Source organism: Pinus tabuliformis, chromosome 4_2, assembly GCF_031772625.1.
Source record: "Pinus tabuliformis cultivar Carrire ecotype Pingquan chromosome 4_2, CPIR1, whole genome shotgun sequence".
NCBI lineage: Eukaryota > Viridiplantae > Streptophyta > Pinopsida > Pinales > Pinaceae > Pinus > Pinus tabuliformis.
The window spans coordinates 649,124,105-649,148,426 of NC_142304.1; the positions used below are offsets into that span (position 1 = coordinate 649,124,105).

The 24,322-nt window shown below is 36.2% G+C and overlaps 1 pseudogene; it reads right to left on the reverse strand.

Moving 5' to 3' along the window:
- Positions 1-17,762: 17,762 nt before the first annotated feature.
- LOC149171051 (uncharacterized) lies at positions 17,763-21,367 on the reverse strand (annotated as a pseudogene).
- Between the last annotated feature and the right edge of the window lie 2,955 nt (positions 21,368-24,322).

A 24,322-nucleotide genomic window follows, 5' to 3' on the forward strand; every position in this document is an offset into this window, starting at 1 on the left:
TGAAAAAATATGCTAACAAATTGTATTCATGGGTTGAAAAATCACCAATGAGAAGTAATGAAATTAATTATTTTCCAAAAGTCATGACAATTGATTTCCTTTATGTTTTACAAATAGATTAAGTGAGACTGTTATCTAGGAGAGAAGTCATCATAAGGCTTGTAATTTTTATGCCAACAATTTAACTTCTTCGAAAAATGAAAGGAAAACTTCTTCATAGTATGATAAGATACGAAGTTACTACATTCAGTTTTGTTTTTAGATTTTGGATTTAGGTGCATTAAACAAATTGAAAAGTAATTTTCAATAAGTCAATGTAGACATTACAAGTATTGGATTAGCTCTTGAAGTAACTATAATTACATTCTCTAGATGGTTTTTGAGGAAAATAAACATTTGCAAATTGAAAAAGATATATTTCAAAAATTTTAAGTGGTTCCCAATATGAATATATTGAAACTAAAAAACAAGGGGTAGTCATAGGTAAACAAGAGTTATAATACATATGTATCCTAGCTATAGAGATTGATTATATGGATGAAAGGAAATAAACTAGGAAATCTCGTATTGAAGGCACAAATGAGAGCTCCCAACAAATAATATAACATTATATTAAGTATCTCATGGACTCTTTGAATAAAATATTTCCATATTTTCATCATTTTAATGCAACAGAATTGTTCAGACCTTGCTATTTTTCAGAAGAGCATCATATTCATGAGAAAAATTCAAAAGGTTGCCCTTTAAAAATGTAAAACTTTTTCAATATTTTCAACATACCATATCTAAGGATGATGGGTTTGTACCTTTATTTGATGATAAATAATGTATAAGAGAGATCACCTTTTTTTGATTCATTAAATTTCACTTGTGAGGGTTTCTCCATAAAAAGAAGCATGGAAGGTGTTTCATAACATAAAATAATGGCACATAACTTATCTTGATATGCTGAAATTATGGCAAGTTATACTCACTATTCCAATAAGTATAGTGGATTATGCAAGGGGATTTTTAAGGAAACATAATCAAGTCAATTAGAAAATCAAGGCCAGGATTTGATACACTGATGCATTAATGAGGGTTTGCAGACCCCTGATCTGTGACCGCGCATTGATACTTTGATCCAACATTTTGTTAGGAGAAGCGTGCCACCTACGTCTTTAGGAGAAGCGTGCCACCTACGTCTTTGGTCTGATAGAGGATCATGGTTTCTATCTCAAACTCATATGTGGCTTGCTTCTTTGTTGAAGTTATCAAAGTTGCAGGCAGTTGAGGGTTTGCAGACCCCTGATCTGTGACCGCGCATTGATACTTTGATCCAACATTTTGTTCGGAGAAGCGTGCCACCTACGTTTTTGGTCTGATAGAGGATCACGGTTTCTATCTCGAACTCGCGCTAGCGCTCGGCGCGGCTCCAGTATTTTTTTTCCGTAGTGAAATATTTCCACTCTGTTGTTTGTGTTTCCTCGTGTTAACCCTGTCGTTGAAAACCAAGGCATCGTACCACTAGCTGTAATTTCTCCGTTGAATTTTATATATTGGAATGAGTTTGTAAATATTGGAGCAGCAAATGCGTGGAGCCCCAAAGTTGGAAGAGGTTTCATGGTCTTCCTTACTGGTTGTCTGCAGTGAACGAGATTTGCTTAAAAAAAAATTCTCAACCACGAAGTTGTTCAGTCCTTGAAGCAGCCAACGAAAAGTATGGAGGTTTGAAGGAAGAAGATCACGCCGCCGATATGGTCTGACCCCAATCTCAATCTTTTCATCATTCGTCCAGTACGCCACAGAAATTTAAACAGGTTTCCATATTTTTAATTTACCCTTATCTATCGATATAAATTTTTAATAAAAGAGGAAAAGCCTCTTAAACAATGGAAGATGACGTGCATATGAGTTTTCAACAAATTAAGAAGGCAGAAGGAAGGAAGTATTAAAAAACAAAGAATTTATATTTTTACTGGGGGCAAGGCTTCCGTACTCAAGTTTGAGTATGGATATACTTTTGTTTTGAAAGGAAGTATTTTATGATTATGATATTAAAAAAAAGGGATATTAATTTTCAAGGATTTGTTCTAAAAGTATTAATAGCATTGGTAAATTGAAGAAGGGTGATATGTCTATTTTGTTGATGGTGGGTGGTTATGAAATGCTTTTTTTATTGACTAGTCATGCAAACTTAGTTGGATTGATCTGATTTTTATCATGTTTTGAAGTATAAAGTAGTTTTTGTTGTTATCATTAGCTTTGTTTTGTAGCAATTTTTTCCTTTGCCAATTTGGTTTCTTCCAGATGCGTAAAATACTGCAAGAGCTTCGTGATAATAGGTCGATATATGAACTTCGTAAATAGGTCCTTCAATTGCAATCAATGGTAGCTCTTTTGCAAAAAGAGAATGAAACTCTTAAGAATAGGTTGCAAACTTCAATTGCTGAAAAAATCAACTAGGTTGAACATTTGGAATCAACCATGGGAAACTATTTCTATATGCTTGCATATGAATTCCAAGAGAAGATTGACCTCCTTGAGGACTTGGAAGAGGAAGTTGAGCCTTTTTCTCACTCAAGAAAAAAAATAAATAAATAAAGAAGCAATTGGAAGAGTAAAAAATCAAGATGTTATGGAGATTAATTGTTTAAAAGAAACAATGTTGGAACAATATCAACTTTTGAGGCAAGATTATGATTCAAGACGAGGTTATTCAAAAGATGCAAGAGTCTAAGTAGGAACTTGAATTGGAATTTAGTTGTCTTCATAAATTTGAGATGGAGATAGTTGATGTTAAGGTGCCAAGCTCTCCTTCTTCCACACTTGATGATCTTGAACACCAAAAATATGATGTTTATGATCATGATTCATCACATGCCTTTGTCACACCCAGTTTTGAAAACCATACTACTGGTATTGGGTCTCGATCGCTGAGTAAAATGGGATATATTGGAGGAGGACTTGGGAAGAATGAGCAAGGAATTGTTGTCCCTATTAACCCTATAGTGCAAGATCAAGAGAAGGTCTTGGATATGATCCTGCTCCTACCTCATCACCTACACCCAACTGTGAGGTGCTTGAAGATAAATTGTTGCACTCAAGTACGAGTCTATAGAGGCAAAAACTGAGCCATTTGCACATCCTCATTAGAAGAGATTACCCAAGCATCACCATTCTTGGTCAATTACTAGTATTGCATTCATCTCATTACAAAAGAGAAGTGAGAGAATGAATCATGGACCAGTGTTGACCATCATGATCCACTGTGGATGGATCGATGAATGGTTGTGACATCATTTGAATTAATGCTTGAAGAATTCATATTATTGTGTTGCATCTGTTGCTTGTTGTTCATTTCCATTGTTCTCTTAGTTGTGTTTTAGGGAAGGAAATTTGTTGACAATTGATCTTCTGGCTATCAACAGAGGGAGAATAGTTCAGAAAAATTGATCTTCTGGCTATCAACAGGGAGAAAAACATGACTTACATCTTTGAAACAGACCTCAACTATGAGCTGCACACCAAAAAAAATGTGCGACAGCCATCTTCTAAAAAAAATAGAGGTCATGGACAAAAAACAGAGGAGACAGTGAGCCGTGCAATTAAAAAAAAAAAATTAAGTGTTTAGTTAAATGGTTATTTATCAAATTTCGAAATAAGTCTTTAGTTAAATGGTTATTTATCAAATTTCGAAATATTTTCAAAATCTATATTCAAATTAAGATCAGATCAAGATAGCTGAATGTCCCTTTGATACAATAAGGTATATATTAAAATTTATGCAGCTTCTACAAGATTTAGATATAAGTTTTCTATCTAAATCTTAGTTATAATACAATATAATTTAAATTCTAAAATATTTTCAAAATTTATAATCAAAATAAAATAAAATAACTGAATATTCTTGTGATAGGCTGAGTATGTATTAGGCTGAGTATAGATTATCAAAGTTTAATCAGATTATAATTTTGTTTGGAAAATAGTGGAATTTCAGGCAAAATTTTGCCCAAATTTTGACAGAAATCTTTAGAAATCTAGGTTAAAGTTTCCAAGCTTGAAGATTTTGGGTTTCTAGAAATTTTTAATAGTGCTGAATTCATTTCCACCATAAAAATGATCTAAACACTCATAAAAATTTTTATTAAAAAATTAATTAGATTTTAACAAAATAAAATAACTTTCGAGAGAAAATTGTGGTTTCGGTAAAACCCGCCTGGAATTTATGCAGCCTTTATAAGCTTCCTTTAACGGTTTTGGAACTGTAATCAAGCTCATAAGAAGTGACCGCAATATTTTAGAACACATCTATTAACTGATTAGTAGATTGAAGCGTTCGAAATCGAGTGATTTCATGGTATCTTCCAGAAATAGAACTATGTCAAACTGAGACGGTCAGCAATTAGTTCGACTACACATGGTTGAGAAGTCTTTGAGAGGGCGTTTAAAGATTTTGTAGGCGACGTTTTCAAAAAATGTATCCAGAACTGCGAGAACATTTTTTAAAAGGGTAAAATAAATAACGGTAATCTACAAGTTCAGCTTATGGAAAACGAAGTCGCATCGGTTTTCGTCTTTTCAGATACAATTTTGAGTGACACGTTACAGAGAGCTTCAAAACTACGTCAGGTCAAAGAAAACGACTTCAAAACACTTCCGCTTCCAATCCGAGGCAAAGTTTCTTCTCAATACATTACAATTACCATCTTTTCTCATTGGTGGTCTGAAGTTAGATTTGCTCCACTAATTCCAAATTCTTCTTGTTGTGGCCATGCAAAATCATTTGTAATCACTGGATGTTCATTCAACAGCCAAATATCATCCCCCCACAGAGAGCCGTAGGAAGCCTCCCTACTCTCAATATAGCCATGCAAGGTGTCCAAATACATGATATCTGGCACTGAATCTTGATCGACATGGTTCTGCATCATCATTCCAAGTTCTTCGGGAGTAATATGGTCTACGAATAATTCAGGGTCTGCAAGAACATCGTCGTGATAGGTGAACTCTCCTAGATCTGACGTCACCGAAGTCGTCCGTTCAGAATTCGCGTCGACTGTTAATTCGCCTTGCTTATTTGAACCAATCTGATCAGTGCTGCGCTTTTCATGGGTGGACTCGAAATTATTATCTGTTTTCACCTTCAACCCAATTTCATCTTCCAAAGACCTTTTAACCCAATTGAGCATCATCTCGACCTCGACCTCGACCTCATTCGCAGCATCTGTCTCTTCATTGTTATCAATATTGTCGATCTTTTCAATAACAGCTAAGAGATCACTGTCACAACCCAATGTTCCCATATTGGTTCGCTTCGCGTCTGGCGCAGCCAGTCCACCATTGGAATATTCATCTCTTCTTCGCTTGTTCTGAAAAACTTGTGAGCAGGCGGCCATCCCGGCAAATAAATGCTATGATTAAAACACAATCTATAGAGAGCCTTTTTATATCAGAGCTCCTTCTTCCTTCATGATCTTGAGATTTAATGCAAAGAATTAAGTTATTAATTTTTTCTACTGCGCACCACATCATGGTCACCCCAAATCTGGTCACAGGAAATCCCGGATGACGGTGGCCGCGGGGAACACAATCCAACGTGTTGTTTCTAAAAGTATTTTCCGTTTGTACACGTCGTCCGGAGGGCATTCATAGGACACAAGTTGACATAAACAAGAAAAGCACACTGGTTGATTCCGTCTCATTAAATCTGATCTCGTACTTTCAACACGATGCAGCAGGCGCTGCCCTTGCCTTCGGGATAAAGACAATGCTGACTCGCCGCAACATATTTGGCATATATATCCAATCGAATCTTTAATATTTTATGTTTAATAAGCTTTATATATAATCTAGTTAAAGATCCCCGACATATTTGGCACATATATAAAATCGAATCTATAATGTTTTATATCTAGCAAGGTTTATATATAATATATTTTAAGGTTTTGATTTAATAAGGTTTTATATTTTATATTTTAATTATAGTTAATCACGATTCAGTAATTTTTCTCATTTAGTTTAATCACTTTTTAAGTAATTCGTGGTATTAAAATATATACTAATTCTTAATATTAAAAACGTGAAAAATAATTTCAACCGAAAAACAAAGTTTATTAATATATTTGTGCTACTATTACATTTATAATAATTATATTAAAATGTTGAATAATTTTAATTTTTTTATTATATTTAATCATTATAGTTTGAATGTATTTAAGAGTTAAAAGTATATTTTTTGTTTAGATAATCTTCGGCAAAATCACATAATCAATCTTTTGTCGACGCGTTTCGAACCAACCAGTGTGGTTCATCGATCCAGCTTAGCCTGTTTAAATAGCTAGAGCAGAGACACCAACGGTTACCTAGCCAAAGGTTGACTCAAGGAGCAAGGTCAAAATTAGTTATATAAGGTAAGAAATACATAAATATATCAATGATAAAATTATAAATAAATCAAAAATAAATAAATATATATAAATTTAGTTAAAATTAGGTGTGAGATAACCAAATTAATATATAAATATATAAATAAAGTAATAATAAATTATTTATTTATTAAAAATATATAACTATATACATAATAATTTATATTCATTTATTTAAATAAATAAAATTAATAATAATTCATATTTATTTATTTATTAAATAAAAATAAATATAAAAAAAATACATAAATATATCAATGATAAAATTATAAATAAATCAATATATATAAATTTAGTTAAAATTAGGTGTGAGATAACCAAATTAATATATAAATATATAAATAAAGTAATAATAAATTATTTATTTATTAAAAATATAAAACTATATAAATAATAATTTATATTTATTTATTTAAATAAATAAAATTAATTTATTAAATAAAAATAAATATAAAAATATAAATTAATACATATAATAGCAAAGGTAAATTATTTACTTAATTTATATAAATGGTATTATTAGTGAGGTAAATAAATATAAAATCATATATAAACATATAAGTTTAGTTATATTAGGTGGAGATAACTAAATATATAGATATATAAATAAAATAGTAAATTATTTTTTTTTTTTAAATAAATATATCAATAATAAAAATATATTTGTTTATTTATTAAATAAATAAATAAATATAAAATTAATAATTAATAATTATAATGGTAAATTATTTATTTAATTTATATAAATGGTAATTATTAGTGAGGTAAATAACTATATAAATTTAGTTATATTAGGTGTAAGATAATTGGGCAAAAGATAGTTATATTAGATAAATATTCCAATAAAATTAAAAATTAATTCTGTCATTAGGTAATTAAATTATTACTTATATGGTTTAAAAAGAGTTATAGAAGAAATAAATATAAATTATTATTTATATAGTTTTATATTTTTAATAAATAAATAATTTATTATTACTTTATTTATATATTTATATATTAATTTGGTTATCTCACACCTAATTTTAACTAAATTTATATATATTGATTTATTTATAATTTTATCATTGATATATTTATGTATTTTTTTTATATTTATTTTTATTTAATAAATAAATAAATATGAATTATTATTAATTTTATTTATTTAAATAAATGAATATAAATTATTATGTATATAGTTATATATTTTTAATAAATAAATAATTTATTATTACTTTATTTATATATTTATATATTAATTTGGTTATCTCACACCTAATTTTAACTAAATTTATATATATTTATTTATTTTTGATTTATTTATAATTTTATCATTGATATATTTATGTATTTCTTACCTTATATAACTAATTTTGACCTTGCTCCTTGAGTCAACCTTTGGCCAAGTAACCGTTGGTGTCTCTGCTCTAGCTATTTAAACAGGCTAAGCTGGATCTGTTCTTCAACTTGTCCTGACGATGAACCACACTGGTTGGTTCGAAACGCGTCGACAAAAGATTGGTTATGTGATTTTGCCGAAGATTATCTAAACAATGCTATGGATCACAGAAGTCTAAATTCCTTAATAGTATATTTTTTCTCTTAATAATCAAATTACTGCAAGAAACATTAACTTTGAATTTTTTTTCTTCTGTTTGTAATTTTCACAATCTTCATCTCTGAAAGATTTAAAGGTTTTTGAAGAAACATCTCATGGTAAAACTGGACTCAATTCTAGACACCTGCCTCCCTGCTTATATGAAAATAATTAAATTATTAAATAATAATTAAAATAAATTTATTGATTTTTTTTCCAATATAACTCATTTACTATCCATCATAATATAACCTACAAAAAATTCCAATTCCGATATTCCATTCAGAGATCATGCGTATATTACATTCAAAAATCCAGATGCCGTGTCTGCCATCAACCGCCATTCGCCGACCTTGATAACATGACATAGGAAAGACAGATTCGGTCTGTTATTCGAACTTTTCCACATGGGCAATGTTTTCAACCTGCGATGCGTAGTCATCACGGTTGGATTCCTTCAGAATGTTCCCAGTTCTGCCATTCGTCGCCCTTGGCTCGTCCTCATTACAATCACTAATTTTTGAGACACATTTTTTGAACAATTACTACCAACTTTACTTAAGGCAAGAAAATTGGAGAATTAAAATGGGCAAAGAATATTCATTCAACTCTTGGATTAGGCGTGGATGAATCCATATACTCAATTCTTATGCATATTCCAACCGTATCGGAGGCTATGTTAGAGGACAGCAATTTGTACAAGCCTACAGAGGTGAACGGTACAATTCTGTAAGGGAGGTATCGTGGCGCGTCGACCACGTCCCCCTTTATCTAGAATACTGAGATTTTATCGGTCACAATTTTCCTTAAAATCGTTCCTGACATTCCGCATAATTTTAATTTCGTTGTTATCCTACCACATGAAAGGAAGTGGTGCCTATATTTGAAAAAATCGAGACGGGGATGACGGAGAATAAAGTAGAGATTTTATCGGTCACAATTTTCCTTAAAATCGTCCCTGACATTCCGCATAATTTTAATTTCGTTGTTATCCTGCCACATAAAAGCAAGTGGTGCCTGTATTTGAAAAAATCGAGACGGGGATGACGGAGAATAATGTAGCCGTAACCAAGCAAAACACTTCCTTTATTTTATTTTTGAGAGCTGTTGTCATGTTCTCAATTCTTTTTTCCTTAAATTGGCCGAGTGCCGCACCGCCTAAGTAGTTAACATCTTCCATTGTTAGTTTACTTTACGAACTATGCCTTCAACATTCATTATAAACATGAATTATATTATTAATGTGCGGAATCCATTAATAACAATATAGAACAGCGATAAGAACACAAGCAATATGCAAGAGAATGTCTTTTATTATATATGTGAGGGATAGTACAATGACCGGGAGTTTGGGCTCGACCGGCGTTCATAACCAAAGTTGGGCGCCCGCCCATGCAAGAGCGCACGGCGGTCACACCTCAACTCACCCAAAAAAACAATATACAATATGTGCAAGTGTTGCCCGAAAGGGCGAGCGCGCCCATGCACACCCGCACAACCCACAACCGTCTCACACCACTGGCGGGCGGGCGCCTCACTACGCCCTCCACCCACACCTCCACCCGACTACACAAAGTGCTCCCAAAGTCACCTTGCCCTTCTCGGCGGGCGCATCCCCAAACGCACCTCAAGCTGCGGCTACAAGAGACTTCGCACTTTTTCCTTAGCGATGGATCAATGCGAAGATGATGCTCCAAATGAGCATTCTCTCCATGTTTTTATATGCTCCAACCATGCGGCGACCTCCTACCCGGCCAACTCACCAAATGTTACAATGTGCACCCAACCATCGTGTCTTCAAACGCTTTGCACCGTCGACTTGCCCATCGTTTGATGCACTCCTTGGTCGGCTTGTGTGGCGAGCTACCCAACTCGCTCTATAAGTGATGGTTTGCCAATACGCCCTCATATATGTTGCGCCTTTGGTAACCATCGCATTTCCATGCCTTAGTCGATTTTTGGAGCGAGGAGCGCGCGCGCCTGACCGCATGACCACAGGGCATTACATCCTCCCCCACTGGAAATCATTGTCGCCCTCGACAATCCTGACTGCCTCAGTATCTTCCGTTCGTACTTCGCAATCTTCTTCTTCCATCTCCAAGGTGAGTCCTCCGATTCCCAGCTTTCCTCCTTCGGTGCGTTCTTCCATCTGACAAGATACTCCCGTTTCATGTGGCAACCAATCCCTGTAGTTCTGTAGCTCAAAATCTTATCCAACTCCAATCCTGGCTTGTCCACAATCCCGGCTGGTCCTCTCGGCGGTTCAGCTCTCTCTGGATGATCAGCATCAAGCCTGCATCTCTTCAACTAACTCATGTGAAAAACTGGATGCTTCATGTGCATATGGTGCAGAAGCTCCAGCTCATAAGCAACTTCCCCCACTCTCTTCTTCACTCGGAATGGTCCCTCATACTTCTGTGTCAGTTTGCTTGCAGTCCCCTTGGCTGGCTGAAACTGCTCCCCGGTAATCCTGAGAAACACCATATCTCCCACACTAAAGTGTGCATCCCGTCTTCCTCGATCAGCATATTTCTTCATCCTCCTTGCAGCTTCGTGCAAGCGCAATTGTGCCAACTCCAAGGTCTCATCCCAAGCCTTCATGAACTTTTTCGCATTAGGACTCCTCAAAAACCCTCCTGTCACTACGGTGTGCGGTGCAACCGGAATCTGTCCATACACCAATTCAAATGGACTATACCCCGTCACAGAACTCTTTTGAATATTGTAGCTAAACTGAGCAATATCCAAGAGTTCAGGCCAATTCTTCTGATCAGCCATCACATAATGCCTCAAGTAGTCTTCCAGCAATGCGTTGATCCTCTCGGTCTACCCATCTGTCTGTGGATGGCAACTCGAACTCATCAACAACTCTGTCCCGACTAACTTGAACAATGTTGTCCAAAGTCTGCCTGTAAAATGCGGATCTCTATATGACACAATGCTTAATGGCATCCCCCAATACTTCACTATGTTCTTAAAGAACAACTCCGCAGTCCTCTCGGTTCCACAAGGCATCTTTGTAGGAACAAAGACAACATACTTGGAAAAACGATCAACCACGACCATTATCCCATTATACCCCTGAACCTGTGGCAACTGAGTGATGAAGTCCATCGAGACACTCATCCACGGTCTCTCAGGAATTGGTAAAGGCTGCAACAGTCCTCCTTGCCTCTGAGTAGTTGGTCATGCCCAAGAACACCCTCATCTCATGGACATTCTTCGGTTCAACCCAGTCCTCAATCGCCTTCACTCTACTCGGCTCTATCCGTATGTACCCTTGACCAATAATATGCCCAAGGAACGAAATTTTGGTCTGAGTGAACACACACTTAGACTTCTTCAAGAACAACTGATTTTCCCTCAGTGCCTCGAATACCATAGCTAAGTGCTTCTTATGATCCTCCATGTTGTCATTGAACACCACTATATCGTCAAAGTACACTACTACGAACGAGTCCAAGTATGGTCGTAGGACATCATTCATCAAAGTGCAAAACGTAGCAGGAGCATTACACAACCCGAATGGCATAACAAGGAACTCAAAGCTACCATACCTTGTTACTATCACGGTCTTCTTCTCGTCTCCTTCAGCTATCCGCACTTGATAATACACGTGCCTCAAGTATAGCTTGGAAAACACTCGGGCTTTCGCAAGCTTGTCAAAGCAATCAACAGCCAATGGCAAAGGATACATGTTCGTTACCGTCTACTGATTCAATGCACGGTAATCACAGCACATCTGTAGCTCATTCGAATCCTTCTTCCGCTGGAACAATACCGGAGCTCCATAAGGGGACCTTGAAGGTCTAATGAAACCTGCATCAGTTAACTCCTTTAACTGTCGTTTCAACTCCTCCAACTCAGGTCCTGACAATCGATAAGGTGCTTTAGCCGGGGGTTGCTTTCCTGGCTCAAGCTCAATGCTATGGTCCACTACACGCCTTGGTGGAAGCTTCTTTGGTAGCTCATCAGGCATCAAATCTGCATATTTGGTCAGCACCTCAGAAATCTCGGCTGGAACAGGCATCCCCACTCCATCACCTTCGACATCCTTGAACATCACTGCATATGTCTCCATATCTGATTCCTTCATAGCCTTCTCCAAACTTAGTGCAGAAACATGCTGCACCTTGACTTCCCTCCTTTGCCTATGAGTGGGCAAAGTCCAAGTTTGTGTCTGTCCAACCAGCACCACCTCATCACAGAAGGGAACAACAATAGCCCTGTTGCCCTTCAAGAAATCCTGTCCGAGTATCATATCAAAGTCGTTCATCTCCATCATTGCGAAGTCCAACTGACCCTTCCAGTCTTTTATCTGCACAGGTACTTCGTGTACCAAACCCGCCACTTTAGCTCTAGAGTTCACTGCCTTGACTTCCACATTCGATGGGAAGATCATCAGTCCAACCTCTTTTGCTAACCATGTTGTCATGAAGTTAAGAGTGGCCCCCGTATCCACCAGAGCTTGAATGGTCTTGCCATGAACCATCAAGTCCACGAAACCCAGACTGTTCATCCATGATTTCTCCATAACCTTTCCCTACATACATGTTTGTTCTCTGCATTCATCCAGCTTCTTCAACCCTGAATCAGCTTCACCTGTCATGAGCAACCCTGCTCCGATACCAACTGTCACGCCCCCAATTCTTTTTTCCTTAAATTGGTCGGGTGCAGCACCGCCTAAGTAGTTAACATCTTCCATTGTTAGTCTACTTTACAAACTATGCCTTCAACATTCATTATAAACATGAATTATATTATTAATGTGCGGAATCCATTAATAACAATATAGAACAACAATAAGAACACAAGCAATATGCAAGAGAATGTCTTTTATTATATATGTGAGAGATAGTACAATGACCAGGAGCATGGGCTCGACTGGCATTCATAACCGAAGTTGGGCGCCCGCCCGTGCAAGAGTGCACGACGGTCACACCTCAACTCACCCAACAAAACAATATACAATACGTGCAAGTGTTGCCCGAACGGGTGGGCGTGCCCGTGCACACCCGCACAACCCACAACCGTCTCACACAACTGGCGGGCGGGCGCCTCACTACGCCCTCCACCCACACCTCCACCCGACTACACAAAGTGCGCCCAAAGTCACCTTGCCCGACTCGCCGGGCACATCCCCAAGCGCGCCTCAAGCTGCGGCTACAAGAGACTTCGCACTTTTTCCTTAGCGATGGATCAATGCAAAGATGATGCTCCAAATGAGTGTTCTCTCCATGTTTTTATATGCTCCAACCGTGTGGCGACCTCCTACCCGGCCGACTCACCAAATGCTACAATGTGCACCCAACCATCGTGTCTTCAAACGCTTTGCACCGTCGGCTTGCCCATCGTTTGATGCACTCCTTGGTCGGCTTGTGTGGCGAGCTACCCAACTCACTCTATAAGTGATGGTTTGCTAATATGCCCTCATATATGTTGCGCCTTTGGTAACCATCACATTTCCATGCCTTAGTCGATTTTTGGAGTGAGCAGCGCATGCACCCAGCCGCATGACCACAGGGCGTTACAGCCATAGTCGGGTGCGCGTAAGTCAATTGCAGATTTCCAGAATATTTCCAAATTCGACGGACATGGACGACATCAAAATATTGACCACGCCCATGTCCGTCAGAGCCCATAATATTCTCGAAATCTGCAATTGACTTAAAGATGGCCGCCATAGTCAAACTATTATACGTTGCTTTCCGCACGTTGTCTAGTTGAATTTGACTTAAATTTCGTTGGAATGATAAGTTTGATCTGAATCTACTTTACACGTGCTTTTTATGGCGCTGAATCAACGTATACATTCAAAAATAAATCTTAAATAACAGAAAATAAATATTTAATGACAAAAAAATTCCATAAAAATTGTTTGGCCTAACTATAACTAAAAACTCCACAACTTAAGTCATTTCTTCAATTTATTAGCATTTAATCTGCTTAAAGTTGCATTTGTTTGGGGTTGAGTTTTTAATTCTGCATCATTGTTCAACTTTTATAAAGATTGATATTATGTTGTAATTGGCCTTTTACAAATTTAGCTATGTTTAAAAACAAAATAGGTGAATGGTAGAGATTTCACTTTTACCAAATATTCTTTGACGTTTTTCAATATAGAAAACTAAAATTTATCTCAAACACATTAATTCTATAAAATTCTCTTCTTAGAAAATCTGAAATGTGTCTTTTCCTTTCATTCCTTTGTACCTCCTTTCCACATGTCCCTTTTTTTCATTTTATGTCCCTCCAATTCATTCTCTTTCACTTAGAGAATTAAAATTTATCTCAAACACACTAATCTTATACGATTTTCTTCTTAGAAAATCGAAAACATGTCTCTTCCTTTCATTCCTTTGCACCTCCATTCCACATGTAGCTTGCTTTCATTTTCTGTCCCTCCAATTCATTCTCCTTAATTTCAATTCCCTATTTCGTTCTTCTAGAACCACCCTAATGAAACGATTTTAATCTTTATACTTGTCTGAAATGATTATGTTGATTATATATATGCATACATGTATGTATTTATGCATGTATGTTGTTGACTAACGAGGTCATTAGGATTGTTTTGTGCTAACGTTCACATGCATGTTGAGAAATACATGAACAAAGTGAAAGAAATATTAATTGTCTCTTATTGTCATTGTACTGTTCTATCTTCAGTTATTATTGGTTGATGAAAAGTATTAATTGTTATTGAAATATTGAAAATTTAAGAATTGAATTGGGCTAAAGTAATTGAAAGAACATAGAGTAGTGAAAAGTTAACATTCTTGAATTCAACCCACAAGATGAGTTAAAACTCAACCCTTTTAGAGTCTTCTTCATATTTCCTACATGGCTAGTTGATTTTCCATGAATAATGATGTTTTATGTGGCATCCTCTCAAATTTGGTTGTCAATCACAATAGGTCAACTTCTGGGAGTTATAGATTTCATGTACAAGTTTCGATTGAGGAAATTTGTGTGTTTTAGAAAGGTATTAATGTGTAAATTATGAAATCTAGGTGCATTGTAAGTTTATGACCACAAAAGTCATCATTTAAGGCCTCAAAATCGCTCTTGAATCTTTTCTTCAAAAAATTTCAAGCTAGAACAATTGATAAAAGTGACCATAGAAGTTGTTCCTCCAAATTTTCCACTCCAAAAGAATTGAGATGGATGAAAAGTGACATCATCATCCAATACATTACAAGATCATTGTTTCTATAAAGCCTAATAGCAACTATAATTTCATCAATATTAACTTGGATAAAATATTGTAAGTCCCTAAAACACTTCTTTATGCGCAGAAGTTGAAAGTGAGAATGTTCAATTTTCTGAACACCTGAAGATTATTATGGATAAATATTTCTAGTATTCAATTTTCATGCTATATATATAGATGTTGTCAATATTATTCTTCTATCGTTTGATGTAATTAATTGGTATGATTAATATTAATGTGCAAAATAAGCTTATAAGGATTTGGTGGAATAAAACAAAATCAAATTATGAAATATGCCTTTACTAAATAAGAAGGGTGTTCTGAGTGAGGAATATTGTGTAGGGAAGCTAATTTTACTAACTACAAACACATTAGATACAAAGGCTAAGGTTGAATTAGAGGAAGTCCCTACATAAGCATGTGAAGCAAATCCTCAAAAATAACATAAATGTGAAGAAGAATATAATGAGTTATATTATTCAAAGGAACCACATGATTAAGATACAAATCCCAAAAACCAATAACAAAGGTTGTTGCATATCACCATCCGAGAAAAAAAATAATCAAGGAAATGTTGTGAGAATTAGAATGGACCCATATGGAACCAAAAATATGTCAATAACATGGAACTAAAGGAGAAACTATAATCAAGATTGAGGTGGCAAGAAGGTGGTTGGACTACATGTTAACATTTCATTAGGATGGATGGATGCTCATCCTTAGATACCAATTGACTACATTACTTAGTGGATTACATTATATTGATTTTTCCCGTATTTCAAGGATTAAATATGTAAAGGAAAATGAACTATAAAATACTTAGGGAGTATAATATTGAGTACTTATCGAGGGATCCAAAGGCATAATAACTATAATATCGCCATAATTATGGAATACGCCCACTATGTAGTTAGATGAAATAACGTAATAATAAGAGGCAATGAGAATAAATCTAAAATCATACTTATGATAAACTAAATATACATCCAAAATATAATTGCTTAAATGGTTGCTAGCGGGTTTAATTCCATCTCCACCTAGGTTCTATTCTTAGAACATGTTAGCCTATGTGACAAAAAGTTGGACACGTAGAAAATTGTGACGAGCAATTCTATATGTTCAAAGTGGCAAGAAAATTTGAATATCTTAATATTGAGGTGAATAAAGGAAATTGTAGTGATTTGGTCTTATGTCTTGCCTAGAATAATCCTCGAAAGTTACCAACACACACACATATATATATCATTGTATTGAGATATTTTGAAAGTTGGGTGTTATGTTATTGTAGCAAGAATGAATTATGTAGTGATTCATTATATAAGAAGTATATGATGGTGTTACCCTACGTTAATGATTTATATAAAATATCTATAACTACCATAATTTTTCTCTCTAAATCATGATCTAATTGGATCTTAAATCAAAACATTATAAAAAAATTAAAAATATTAATTTTTATATCAAGTTATTTATTTTTCATACAAAATATTTAAACAAAATCACAAAACTCTCATGAAATAAACATTATAAAATTGGTGAAAATCAATGGATATGGAATTAACCAATCCTATAAATTATAGTTGACTTTAAAAACAAGCTTGAGAAATCCCTAATAATTAGTTTTCATATTATTGCTTATTTAACCTACTTCATTATAGTTTTCCCGATAGATAGTACCGTGCAAAAGTTAGTTTGATAGATAGTACAGTGCAAAAGTTAATTTAAAATGTAGATAATTAAAAAAAAATGCACTCGTACTATAAAGTATTGTCAAATTTTCTATGGCTAATTTTTAGATTATTTAAATATTTTATTGTTTTCTTTTTTCCTTGTCCCTTTTTATTAGTTATCTATACACATATTTATACACCATACCATAAATATATCTTAAATTTAACTTCAGGAACCCAATAGACAACTTCTCATTAAAAAAAATCATCGAGGACCACAAGAAGATCAGACAAAATCAAATAACTGGGATGATGATATGTTTAGCTAGTTGTAGTTGAGTAATCAACATATTCTTATCAACTTCGACCATATGGCTTGAGAAAGACCAATTTTGAACATGGGAGGGTTTGGTTAGCCTAAGGTATTGATTTCTTTAAGTATCATAGCCGTCTTTATAAGCCTATTTAATGATAATTGCACAGTGTAATCAACCACCTTAGAAGACCCAATATTCTAAAACAGATCTGACTATTGGAGGAGTTAGTTCTTTTTTGGAGCGAAATGAGACGATCCTGTTCCGTCAGATTACTGACGGTCAAAGAAAAGTCCTTACGTTGCAGTTAAATGTTTTATGGACGACATTTTGAGAAACTTTAGGTTTTGTGAATATTTAGATATTATTAAACAATGGGACACCGTATGTTCAGCAGAATGAAAACGAATGTTTACCGTCCGCCTTCTTCTTTTAAGATACAATTTTGAGTGACAATGGCTTCAAACCTAAAGCAGATCAATGGACATAGCTTGGGACTGATCATATTTTTAACTTGAAAAGAGACTATTTGTTTTCTCAATTACAACGTTTCTAATTGGCGCTGACACGTCGAATTGTCTACTTCCAAACGTCATGAACCTCGATTCCCTTAATTCCAAATTTTTTCTGGCTGTGGCAATGCAAAATCATTTTGAATGAATGGATGTTCATTCAACTGCCAAATATCATCCTCCCACAGAGACCCATAGAAAACTTCCGTAGTCTCAACATAGTTATGCACAACATCCAAATACATAATTTCCGGAATTGAATCTCCATCGGCATAGCTCATGATGATTCCAAGTTCATCCGGAGTAAACTGATCTACGAACAAATCAAGCTCTGCGCGAGCATCTTCGTAACATGTGAAGTCTCCTATATCAGAAGTGACCGAGGTCACTTGAGAGTTCCGGTCTGCAGTTAATACGCCTTACTTTTTTGAACCCATCTGGTCAGCAATGCCCTCCTCCTCATCGGTGGAGTCGATAGTATGATCTAATTGGATTTTCAACCCAATTTCGTTATCTAGAGAATTTATAACCGCCTTGATCCCTACGTCGCTACAGATATTATCGATCTTGTCGAGAGAGGGCATGAGATTATTGCCATTGGCTAAGGTTAATCCGCCATTAATTCGCTTCGCGTCTGGCAAAGCCAACCAGCCATTCCAATACTCATCTCTCCCTGACCTGGACACTCAGACTGCCATCAAGTCATTCCAATACTCATCTCTCCCTGACCTGGACACTCAGACTGCCATCAGGGTTGGAATTTGGATTCCTTTGTACCCATCACATGATATTTTTTTTAAATTTTAGGTCTTTATACTTTTAGTGAATAAATCTTAGGTTTAAAATTTTATCCTTGGAGAATGATGTTTTGATAATAACTTAACCTTTCATCAATAAAATTTGAATAAAAAATTACTCTTCAATAATACAATGATGTTATTTTTTTAATGTATTTATCATAATAACAAAATGACCATAATCCAAAAATGACTTATTGAATCCTAAGAACACTCATAATAAAATCTCCATAACCCAGAAATCAAATTGTTTTTATGTGTTTGTCAGTGCAACAACAATATTAATGTTACTCTCATCCATGTGTTTATATTTTCATGCACATTTTTTTTTCAATGGTTGTTTACCTAGAATTTGACCCAAAAAAAATCTATAAACCTCCCAACCATATTTTATTCACGAACCAACTCTAACCATCACTATTGGAGAATATCAATCCATCAAAGGAAGATCCTCATCATCTCCATGGAATGTAACATATTTTCTGAAAATAAAGAGAGAGAGGTGCATGTCAAGTAGTGGCCCCTGTAGAGGACAGGAAAGGAGATTTAAAACTTGGTTAAGAGCTGGGGAGGTGACCTAAGATTTGGTTAAGAATGATATAACTATCCAATGGAAAGGACCTTCAAAGAGAAGATCAAATAAAGTAAAGTTGTTGGATTTCATTTTCTTCAATTAGGTTTCCATAATAAATATTCTACCTTTTAATACAACATAATATAACTTCTTTCGCCACTTTAAGTCGAGGAATCTATATTAAGCTGAATGTGAATCATAGGAAAAGTACTTTTAATGACTCAATAGGTTTTCTTCCTCAACACAATCCAACATCTTTAGAGGAGTTGTTACACAATTTTACATCTTTAGAGGAGTTGTTACACAATTTTTCTACACCTGCATATGCATAAAATATTATTAAACAAATGAACTAAAATAAACACATAAACATAATTATTTATTAAAATAAAACCAAAAAGAAACAATGCATACATCTTTTACCCACTGCACATAATGTGGAATGTACATCAACCACCAGTATAAGGTTTAACCAGTGAAATTATCACCTCCTTGTTGGAAATACTTGGGGGAGGGGGGGGGGGGGGGGGGGGGGGGTGAATCAGTATTCCTTACTATTAATTTTTTTTTTAATTGTACTAGTGATTGCCAAAAGCATATATAGATATGTATATGTATACACAGGACACAGAAATCAACAACTGGAATTAATGTGTTTATTAAAACTGAAGACAGTGCAATGAAATAAATACAAGATAAATATATATCTGATTGTGAATAGTTGCCAAGCTCCAACTTGGACTTTAGTGAGACTCCAACCTCCAGAGCACCAACTCTTGTTTGCAATGGTTCTGCACTTAGGAGCACCTACCCCTAATGACTTCAGTCCTGTTCAGTTCTAAGGCTCCAACCCAATCTTGGCATACACTAGTATGTTGCTGCACTCTATTCAGCTGAGGTTCACTCACTCCTACTCTCCTGCCTCTGCTGCTTCTGCTACCTCTACAGCCTCCGCTGATTTTCCTACCTCTTTTGCCTCCGCTGCTTTTGCTGCCTCTACAGCCTCCGCTGCTTTTTCTGCCTCTTTTGCCTCTGCTGCTTCAACTACCTCCCCCTTTGGTTCTTCACCACAACAACAGCACCAACAATTCTCTTTTTTTACTCTTTTATACCTTCCCATGCCTTTATCCATTCGTTTCTGCTTACACCGTCTCTTAGGCTTCCTCCTCAGTCGCTGTCATTTCCTCTGACCCGCTTGATCTTTCATCTTCCCTCCTTGGTCGTTGTGGCTTCCTCTATGCTGGCTTTCCATTTAACTTCTTGGCTTTACAGTCATTGTGTGTTAAAAACTGTAACATAAGCCCATTTTTTTAATGATAACAGGCATCCACCGAGACTGTTTCGTTTAACGGACATGTCACATCCTATTGAAATCGCAATTGGCTTGATTCTAGCCTTCTAAGCTATCGGGAGCATTCCTTAACGTATCTCTGTCTCCAAACCTCGTGCAAGCAATATATACAAATACATAGAAATTACGATCGAACACAGGCAAAAAACTAAAGGGCGGACTTCAAAAAAAAAATTACACCCATATCTATAATGACATCGGGTCTGCTCCTCAACAACATTATCGCAATCGGCAATCGCTGCTTCCAGGAGTTTTTTATATAGTGACCTCATGATATCGCCGATGGCCGATGGGCCGATACTCCACTGCTCCGATGAACCGAATGCGATATGGTATTAACCATTGTTTATATGCCCGTCGGGTCCACAATATTATTGCAATCGGGGGTTGCGTCGATCTCCTGTCACATCAATCAAAAAAAATGTGAAGTTAAACCAGCCGTTCGATCATTCATCAGGCGATCCAACAGCATTCGCTCCTCCTAATGTTGTAACTTAACCGCATGTTAACACGCGATAAAGCGGTTTTTGACCGCGTCCTGTCATCCACGTGTCATGCAATGAATGGTATCGCACGCTATGGTACGTTTACCACCCTCCTCCAAAGGTGGTGTGGGGAATACTGCTTACCACCGTCCCCGCTCGCTATTTCCCGTGCATCTTTATCGCCCGAGACCGTTGGATTTGCCCGTCGTGTTGTATCTGTCGTCCATCTGTGCAACTCTGATAGTGTATTTTCTAGAGATTCATAGTATTCTGCCTCTTTTTACGTTAATGCATGTTTATACGGTTTCTGCTCTAATAATGTATTAAACAGATATATGGGCTTTACAGACCCGATAAGCTTCCGACAGTGTAATCGCTAGCATCCGATAAGATTTTGTGGCCTATACGGCTCCCGATGGCTCCCGATAGCGTTATCTGTGGCATATTTGCTCCTCTCGTCTCCATCTGCTCGGATGGCTCTGTGTGCTCCTCTTCTTTGGCTCTGTCTGCTCTCGTCTCCATCTGCTCCTCTGGTGGCTCTGTCTACTCCTTGAATATTGCCATATTGACATCAATGACAATGCGTGTCCAACAATCTCCCTCTTTGTTATTGATGGAAATATTCTTCTTCTCTCTCCCCCTTTGACATCAATGGCAAAGGAATGCATACGGACTCCCCCTGTCAAACTGATCCCCCTGTCATGCTGCATCTTTATGAATGAACTTGAGTGATGATAAAGAAATACCCCCTATCTTTTGACGCAGATGTTCGAATGCTTCTCGAGGAAGATGTTTTGTGAAAATATCAGCTATCTTCTCCTTTGTACTGATATATTCGAGGATGATTTTTTGTTCAGCTACTTGCGCACGGAGGAAATGATACTTGATTAGTATGTGTTTGGTTCTTGAGTGCATCACTGGATTTTTGCTGAGACTAATAGCACTTGTGTTGTCACAATAAATGGTAATTGGTTGATCTATACATATGTCAATATCTTTTAGAGCTTCCTTCATCCATAGTATCTAAGCACAACAGTCTGCTGCAGCAATATACTCGGTTTCGGCTATGGATAATGATACGGATGATTGTTTTTTGCTGAGCCAGGATACAAAACATTCTCCTAGGAAAAATGCATTTCCACTAGTACTTTTCCGATCATCTATACTTCCAGCCCAGTCAGCATCGGTGTATGCAGTTACAGTCAGCGTTGAGTTCTTTGGGTACCAAAGACCGAAGTTAGAAGTTCCCTTCAGATATCTGATAATTCCTTTTACAGCTAATAAATGGGATTGTTGGGAGCAGATTGAAATCTTCCCACCATTCCTACTGCTTGCATTATGTCTGGTCATGTAGCTGTTAAGTATAGAAGGGCTCCAATCATTGACCTGTAATGAGTTGCATCTACTAGAGGGGAGTCATCATCTTTGCTCAGTTTGTAGTTTGTGGTCATAGGTGTGCTGACGGGTGCACAATCCTGCATTCCATATTTTTTGAGCATGTCTTTTAGATATTTGGTTTGAGATAAACACAATCCTGCTCTGGTTTGAGATATTTGATGTCCAAGGAAGTGGGACAACTCTCCTATCATTGACATCTCAAACTCTTTTGACATGTTTTGAGAACATTCATGGCTCATTTCATCATTATTACTAGAAAAAATCAGATCATCGACATAAACAAGAGCAACTAGTAACTTACCTTGATTTGTCTTTATGTATAGATTACTTCCAGCCACTCCCTTTTTGAAGCCTTGTTGTTGTAGATAGTGATCCAGTCTTGCATACCAAGCTCTAGGAGCTTGTTTCAACCCATATAAATCCTTTTTCAACTTACAAACTAAGTCCTTTCCTGCTGTTAGATCGAAACCTTCTGGCTACTCCATGTAGACTTCCTCCTTGAGTTCCCCATTTAGAAATGATGATTTCATGTCCATTTGATAGATTTTGAATCCTTTTGAACAAGCAAATGCCAAGAACATCCTGATAGCTTCCATATGGGCCACTGGTGAAAATGTCTCTTCAAAGTCAATTCCTTCAATTTGTGAATAGCCTTTGCAGACAAGTCTTTCCTTGTTTCTGATAACCTGTCCTTCCTCATTCATTTTATTTTTGAAAATCCATTTGGTTCCTATTATGTTTTTGTCCTTTGGACGAGGTACCAGCTCCCATGTCTTGTTCTTATCAATTTGGGACAATTCTTCTTCCATGGCTTTTACCCAATGAGGATCCTTACTTGCTTCTGCAACTGTTTCTGGTTCTATCATAGATAGGACGGCAATGACTTTTCTCTTGGGTGTGATCGATATCCTTCTTCGAGTCTGCACACCTTCATCTCTATCACCAATGATCTGCTCTTCTGGATGATGTCTTTGGACATACTTCATCTTTGAAGGGGTATTAGGTGGTTCTCTTTCCTCTTCTTCTTCTTCTTCTTCCTCGTCTATTACTTCTTCTTTAGGCTCTTCTTCTTCAATGAGAGAGTCATCTTCATGTTCTTCAATTTCCCTTTCTGGAAGATCTTCATCAACCTTTACATCAATGCTTTCCACTATTTTCTTCAGTCGATAATTGTAGCACTTGTAAGCCTTGCTCCGTGTAGAGTATTCAAGAAATATCCCTTCATCAACCCGAGAATCAAACTTTCCGGGTGAGCCATTATTTATTTTTATGAAGCTCTTTCTTCCAAAGATCTTGAAGTACTTCACCGAAGTAGGTCTTCCTTTCCATAGCTCATAAGGAGTTTTTTCACAATTTTGTCTTAATTGAGTTTGATTCAGTGTATAGACGGCTATTCCTACTGCTTCTCTCCAGAATTTAGGTTGTAAGTCTGCTGCTAATAGCATAGTTCTTGCCATTTCTTGGACTGTTCGATTTCTTCTTTCAACTACCCCATTTTGCTGAGGTGTTCTAGTAGCTGAGAATTTCCTTTTAATTCCATGAATATTATAGAACTCACTAAACTCGTTTGATGTGAATTCTCCTCCTCTGTCTGTTCTGAGGCACTTAATTTTTGAATCTTTTTCATTTTATACAAGGGCTTTTAGATTCTTAAAACACTCAAAAGTTTCAAATTTATACTTTATGAAATATATCCACATCATTCTAGTATAATCATCAACAAATAACACAAAGCACCTTTCTCCTTGGAGTGCTTGATTTCTAGTTGGCCCACACACATCAGCATGGATGACCTCCAAGGGCTTCGATGTATAGAGCTCCTTTGTCTTGTGGCTGGTTCTGGTCTGCTTTCCATGTTGACATGGACCACACACTACTTGATTTGGTTTGGACAGCCTTGGGATGGCTCGTATAGCTTTGATCTTGGTGATATTGATCAAATTTTCGAAGCTTGTATGTCCAAGTCGCTTGTGTCACAGCCAACTCTCATCTGTCTGACTCAAGTAGCATTTATTTTCTTGA